Consider the following 7,778-nt stretch of genomic DNA (forward strand, 5'->3'; position numbering starts at 1 on the left):
CCAAATGTCCTAGCTGGTAAAATTCATAATAAATCGATCTTTGAGAATTTCTTTGCAAGGTTTATATATAATGAAACTAGACACCTGGGGCTACGCGTGCATATAATTTATAAGAAAATCGGAGGTCCGTGGCCCCAGTACGACAACTTACAAAGTGCTCGCAAAGACTTTTCAAAACTCAGCATTTAGATAACATGTCAAAATCCTTTTCGCAAACGTTTCAACATCTGTTTCCAAAATACTTGCTGGTCATAAAATCGTAATGCAATAATAAAATCATAGTTCACAGTAATACAAGCTTCTCAATTTCATACAGTCATCCATAAAATATCACATCAATAGCAGCATGCCCAAACAGTAGAAGCCAACAACAAATATCCAAGTCCTCAAAAGCTTTTACGTCCTCCTGCCATTTTGTAAAAATAGCATCCCCAAAGGGGTGAGAGAAAATCCCAGTAGTGTGGCAACAAAACCAAAATGCAACAATATTAACTAGGCACAAAATCATAAATAGTCACTTCAAACATTTAATCCTTTTCATCATATATCATAACGCGTATATAACGCCCTTTTTCCTTTACGCTCATAGCACCGTCGTGCGCGTAGCATCACAGTGGAAATTCCATGCATGGCACCATCATTTGGGGAATTCCACTGTGGCCTATGCGGACTGACGCCAACTGTCCCAGTACCCCGATATCAAGGGATGCCTATATGATGCGTGCTCATACACATGATCCTGGATATAACTATTCTACATTTCAAAGCCTACATGAATCTATTGTATACATGCCATGAAATGCGGTCACACACCAAATAGAAAAATGCATCATGATGTAAAAATGCATGCACATATCGTATCATCCTTTCATATTCTTACCATTGGCTCATCATCATCATAACATACATAGAACAAATGTGAGCAACACATCACAATTCCATACACTAGCCAATAGTCACATTAGGTAATACCGCCTACACATACCTCGTACGTCGAAATTTAAGTTACCAACAAGCAGTGATATAGTCCAACTTCTCAAGGATTTTTCGTACCTAATTTACAGTATAATCAATCAGTGTACATTCAATTTATTCATCAAATTCCCAAACTTAATAACTCCTATAGCATTCGGCCCTAAGGTTCCTTTTCTAAAAATTATTTTTAACTCTCAATTAACCTTTGTTCATTTTAAACAGTAGGAAATTCTTTTAATAATTCCTCTAAGGCAGAACCGGTTTTCATGTTTCTCTTACAGAAGATTTCTAACTTTAATTGCATAAAATACAGCAGTGTGTTTCAGTAAAAATAGGGAACGTTTTTTTTTTTTTTTTTATGTAAAACAGTGAGCAAATAGTAACCATTTTTCAAATAAAACAGTGAACGTTTTCTAATAAAACAGTGGACCTCTTTCTAATAAAACAATAGACATTTTTCTAATAAAACAGTGAGTGTTTTTCACACACCTATACTCCATACAGTGCGCTGAAAACAGTGAGCTGTACTACCAAATTTTCCAGCAAACAGTGAGCATAAAAACCATTCTTCAGCAACGTTTTCAAGAAAAATAAAAGAAACATGCTGTCCAGAATTTTTTACAGCGAAACAGTGAGGGATTTTAAGCAAAACAGTGTGCATTTCTTCAGCAAAACAGTGACAACTTTATAATAAAACAGTGAGCAAAAGATCCTTGTACGGCAACATCTTCTCACAAAATAAATATACTTGTGGTCTAATTCATTTCATCGCAAAACAGTGAGCAGAACAAAAGTATACAGCAACGTTTTCAAGGGAATAAATCCTTCTAAGGCTTACTAACCTTAATTGGTGCGCTATAAGAGGGTATAAGGTGTTGTCCACAAAACTTATCTTCAAGAAACGTCAAGATACATTTAAATCACCCAAACAGTCCCACCTTTTAAGTTTTAGGGTCATTTTCAGATTTATAACTAGAGCTTTTAAGTTATGACTCAAGAGTATGACAAGGCAGAATCTAGAAGCATAAAAATTTACAAATAAAAGCTTCTTTCTAAGCATGCTTCACGGCTTTAACAAAGAATGATGGAGAGATTTTTGTGCCTACCTCTTGATGGAATGCAAGGTAAAATCGAATAGCACAAGGAGTAATGAACTCAGCTCCTCAAGTGATGGTTGTGTGCACCAAAGAAGGAAAAACCGCTTGAAATAATTCCTAGGTGCAAGAAAACGTGTTCATCAACTTAACTTGGTAGAAGAAAGCAATGGAAATAAGGACTCTTATACCTTTTAACGTGAAGAACTTGGCTGAACAAAGAGACCAAAGAAAAGTTGAAGACTAGATGGTAGGACCTTCTTAGATGTTCACGGTTTTGGGGTGGAAAAATAGAAGAAAAATGTGATGATATTCCTTGGATTGCCTCTCTATTGATGCTACGGTTTTAAGGGTGGGGGAAATAAGGAGTAGATGGTTGGTTTAGGGAAAGAAGCTACGGTTTGATGGGGAACAAATAAATGGAGATGAAGTGTGTTCCTTCTTTCTATGATGTCTTCGGCTAAGAAATGTTTTAGCACTAGGTTCCCTTCTTATCTCATACACAGCGCTGTTAGGAAGTGAGGAAGGGGCAAAAAAAATCTGATTTTAAAAGAAGTGGTTCAGCATTCTATCTATGTTGGTTGCACTCTTTTGGACGAACAAGTAGGACAAAGCAAGAGTGGCAATTTTGCCCAATAAGGAAACATGCAGGCTGAGGGTTTATGCCTCAATTGGCTGCATGTCTAAGCTGGTCAAAAGTGTAGATTAAAGCTGAATAAAGATGGAAGGTTCAACAAGTAATGTCAGCTCCTTTTTTATTCTCCTAAGCTAGCGCATGTGAGAGGGAGGTGGAGTGCTTGACTTTAGTCTTTAAAAAGTGAGTTGGATCAGAATTTTCTGATGCCTTTTTGTCCTATCCTAGCGCACATGGATGGAGAAATAAGGATAAAGTTTTGCCATAAATGGACAGCTTCCAATCAACGGCTGATGAGATGGATTTCTAAGGAACTTGTTGAGATAAAGGTACATGGAATTGGGCTGCACCAAGGATCCTTCCCAAGGCCCTAAGGCTGCGGCCCTTTAACATTTAGAAGCTAAAAATACAGCCCACAATGACACTCAATAAGACATTAACCCAATAACATTTTCAATCCAAGTGTGTCCTTAAGTAACATCATATTTTCTTTTATTTTCTACGACACAATTATGCATTCCTATACTTTATAATTAATGTTTCTTATGCCTAAAATAAATCCTCACTTAATACTATAATTCAATAATTCCCTAATCTTAGTTTTAATCCTATGCTAGTTCTCAATAAATTCGAAAGCCAACAAACAATACATATATATATCAAATTTAATTTTCCACACGTGCATTCTTATTCTTAAGGTATTTTGTGTATTTTCCTAATTACGTGGGATGTTACACTCTCCCCATCTTGTTTTGAAGTTTGTCCCCAAACTTCGTCTTACCATTCCAAAACTGCTTATTTCAAACCTCTAATACGAACTCATTCCTACCCTATATTATGTTACATTCAGATGCGCATCTACACAGTCATCGAGCATTATTTCGGTTAATACGACACGCAGCATAAACATAGTATCATCAAATCATCTTTGTGTAACCCCAGGGTCAAAGCCGTAGACGGTTACACTTGTGTGACTTCCAGGGTCGAGCCATAGACAGTCAACACTACCTCTGCTTGATACAGCCCCCAGAGTCAAGTCATAGGCGGCCTACATACCATGATCACTGACCAGGATCCTCATAACATATATATATAGTCAAGTTTTTATTCACATGAAAGGAAATAGACTTTTCTAAACTTACTCCTAACAAAACAAAATTGCAACACATGACATAGAACATAACAACAGACAGATGGCTCCTCACGATCACTATATTATTACTCACCCTTCAGGTCACACTCTACTACTATTGAACTGATCATCATTTAAAGGTTTTCATATCAAGGCAATTTAACAAGTCAGTGGCCTAAATCAAATTTCCTAAAAATGTCGGGGTTCAGTTAAAGTGAAATACCATCAATTAACAATATCACCTACACAATTCTGTTTCCATTATCCTACAGGAAATCAAGTAAGTAGAACAGAGTACATTACATTCTAAATAAACGGAGTCCTTATAAAATCAAACAATTTCTATCCCGCCTTACCGACATATCATGTTAAGTGGTACCCCTCATGCAGCTCGTCAAAACACCCATATGAGGAAAACTTCCTCGAGCTTTCCGCTGTCCTAGGTACCTCGGATGTAATTGACTCCACTGATCAGAGGATCCATTAACCATGATATGACTTTCCAATCATTGATACATTTTTCAATCTCACACAGCTATCACGCATAACCACCAAAACAGACCAAGCCTTCATAAATCACGTTCACAATTAATTATATTCAAAATTTCAATTACAGTTCATTCTGCATTTAAACGGGACAATTAGAAATTACAGTATAAGACCTTATGCAAGAAAACATCAATTCTCAAGTTCCTTAAGAAAATAATTAATCACATTCTTCCAAGCAGCAATACACCTATTCAATGAGAACATAGCAATAATATATCATGAAGTACACAAAATAATTAGCAAACTTTTTAAACATAGAATCTACAGCAGCGTATTTTATTCACAGGTTAAATATTATTTTGATTACACAGCAGTTAACCAAGATCAGAATGTTCAAGCTAAGTTCAAGGCTCACATCATGCACTCAGTTCTTATATTAGACGTTCAAAAACATATAGGTATAACAAAAGGGTTTGGATTAACTTTAATCCGAAGGACATGTATAAAAAATTTAGCAGTTCTTAACAAATATGGACAGAAGGTAAAAGAGATTCATATTCATTTTAGATTTAGAAGTTGGAGCACATATGCAACTAAATCAAAACAGTACTTTATTCCAGAATTTAATATAGAACCAGGAGGTCATAGATCTACTATTTTCTGTTACTCATTTAATCAAAGCATAGAGTGAATAGATGCAAGTTAAGGGTTAATATTCATGGCAAAATATAGTGTTCTTTTGGGAATCTAATATGGCGCAGTACAATGAGAAACAATGAACATCACTTAGTTGTTTGCGTTATAACATAAACCAAAATGTACAAAATAGTTTCGAACAACATACATGCCAGGCATATGGTATTTGGTTAAAATATGTTTTCTCTCATTTTACTTTGACTAATCAAAGGAGACCAAGAATAGTTCAAGTGCTATTTTAACAGCACGTACATAAAGCAGATTCGATCACGGATCAGACATAATGCAATGTCCAATAGATTCAGTTGTAATTCACGCAGCAAGAAGATAAAAATCAAATAGCTAAAAATTTACACGTGACCAAGTGGTCAACTATTTTAAATGTAATTATTCATCATAAGTATCGAACTGATTTAACCAAATGGATATTATAGTGCCCATAAAATAAACCAACTTAAAATCCCATGCACAACAACAACATCACATTTTCAAATCCATAATTTCCATGAAATTAACAGGTAGGAGCTCACAACAGTCAAAGTTCATAGACAGTTACTTTCTAACATCCCTACTTAATCCAATCGTATCATTAGTGCAGATCATTCACACCCATACATGGTTAACAAAATTCATAGAATCCAGTTAGAACCTTCTGATACAATGTCAATTTGCCAACACATTTGAGACAAGCCAAATAATGTGCAACTCCATTTAATCACAATTTACCTGTTCAGTCCACTATGTTCTAAATTCAATTCAGCTAACCTTTCATAAGTTATACATTCAGTTCCAATACAATGTTAAAAAATCTAAACTGATAAATTCAAACAATCACCACATAAAATCTGTTACTATTATCAGAGACAATAAACCATATGCGATCTAACAGTGATCAAAATCAGGCAAGAGTAATCCAACATGTATGAATTAAAATAACAAGTATCACTCACAAGAAGTACACAGAGACATGAGTCAGGTACTCTACCCTACACATCACCACTTTGGTTAACAACTTCTTTCTCAAGGATGATGTCTAGTGCCAATTCACCATTAGGAGATTTGTAAAAACAACAGACCCATATGTCTAAGCCTTAATTAGTTCCAACTCTACTTTCTAAGGGCATTAACTGGATCTATTTAAATAAATGAGCTATCCCTACACGAATCTGTCTCCATACGGTTTTTAAGGTCAAACAACAAGTCTTCTTAGTACTAGTCAACTTCATATATGATCAAATTTATATCACCGGTATACTATTTAGTTATGGAGCCTGACGGAATTAGGGAAAAGAATAATTGTTTCTATTATCCAGCAATATAATAAACGCACACAAGAACACGTCATGAATAAAATAAATAAGTATCAGTAATCGTTATTTAAAGATGGCATGCTATCATTCATGACTTAAAACATCACAAAATATTCACATCAAATCTGTACATATGGCATTCCTAAAAGTCAAATTCTTAATCAGTGTCTAATGTGAGTAGCAATTTAACATTTCACACTTAGCATTTCAAGCACCAGCGTACCCGAGGTCACCATGACTGTGCACACACACCATACGTGGCAGTGAGTTGATCAGGCTCACCCCTAGCATTGCAGTGTACATAACCATGTTAAACACCGGACACAACAAGTACCATCACGCACATAACATAATATCAAGCAGCCAACAACCTTTCAATAATTATATTCTAACATCAGCAGCGGAACAGTATATTTCTAACCTACAGCCAAACAACCAATTCACAGTTATATTCAAACAGTAATAATTCAACAAATTATACCAACAACCAACATATTCAAACAACAACCATTCAACAACCAGGCACAAACAATAAACAATTCATCAAACACAGCCACCTTGAATCAAAACTGCTCTGATACCAATTAGTGTAACACCCTCTCTCGTAGGCCTCCAAGAGAGTTGTTTGCTAAGCGGAATTAGAGTTCTTTAATAATATTTTAGAGACTGAAAAAAATTTCGCTTTTACATTGCCAATTAAAACTAAAGAGGGGATCTGGTTAATTACAAAAATCAGAGTACACAAAATTTCTTAAACTTATTAAAAATATAAATTTCCTGATAGACCTTGCTGTCTTTAACAATTCGTATAAAATAGAAAATAGTGGAAATATCCCAAATGTCCTAGCTGGTAAAATTCATAATAAATCGATCTTTCAGAATTTCTTTGCAAGGTTTATATATAATGAAACTAGACACCTGGGGCTACGCGTGCATATAATTTATAAGAAAATCGGAGGTCCGTGGCCCCAGTACGACAACTTACAAAGTGCTCGCAAAGACTTTTCAAAACTCAGCATTTAGATAACATGTCAAAATCCTTTTCGCAAACGTTTCAACATCTGTTTCCAAAATACTTGCTGGTCATAAAATCGTAATGCAATAATAAAATCATAGTTCACAGTAATACAAGCTTCTCAATTTCATACAGTCATCCATAAAATATCACATCAATAGCAGCATGCCCAAACAGTAGAAGCCAACAACAAATATCCAAGTCCTCAAAAGCTTTTACGTCCTCCTGCCATTTTGTAAAAATAGCATCCCCAAAGGGGTGAGAGAAAATCCCAGTAGTGTGGCAACAACAATATTAACTAGGCACAAAATCATAAATAGTCACTTCAAACATTTAATCCTTTTCATCATATATCATAACGCGTATATAACGCCCTTTTTCCTTTACGCTCATAGCACCGTCGTGCGCGTAGCATCACAGTGGAAATTCCATG

The sequence above is a fragment of the Gastrolobium bilobum genome, unplaced genomic scaffold (assembly GCF_033153095.1).
Source record: "Gastrolobium bilobum isolate Gb01-03AN ecotype WA unplaced genomic scaffold, APGP_CSIRO_Gbil_v1 utg369937, whole genome shotgun sequence".
In the NCBI taxonomy this organism is placed as follows: Eukaryota; Viridiplantae; Streptophyta; class Magnoliopsida; order Fabales; family Fabaceae; genus Gastrolobium; species Gastrolobium bilobum.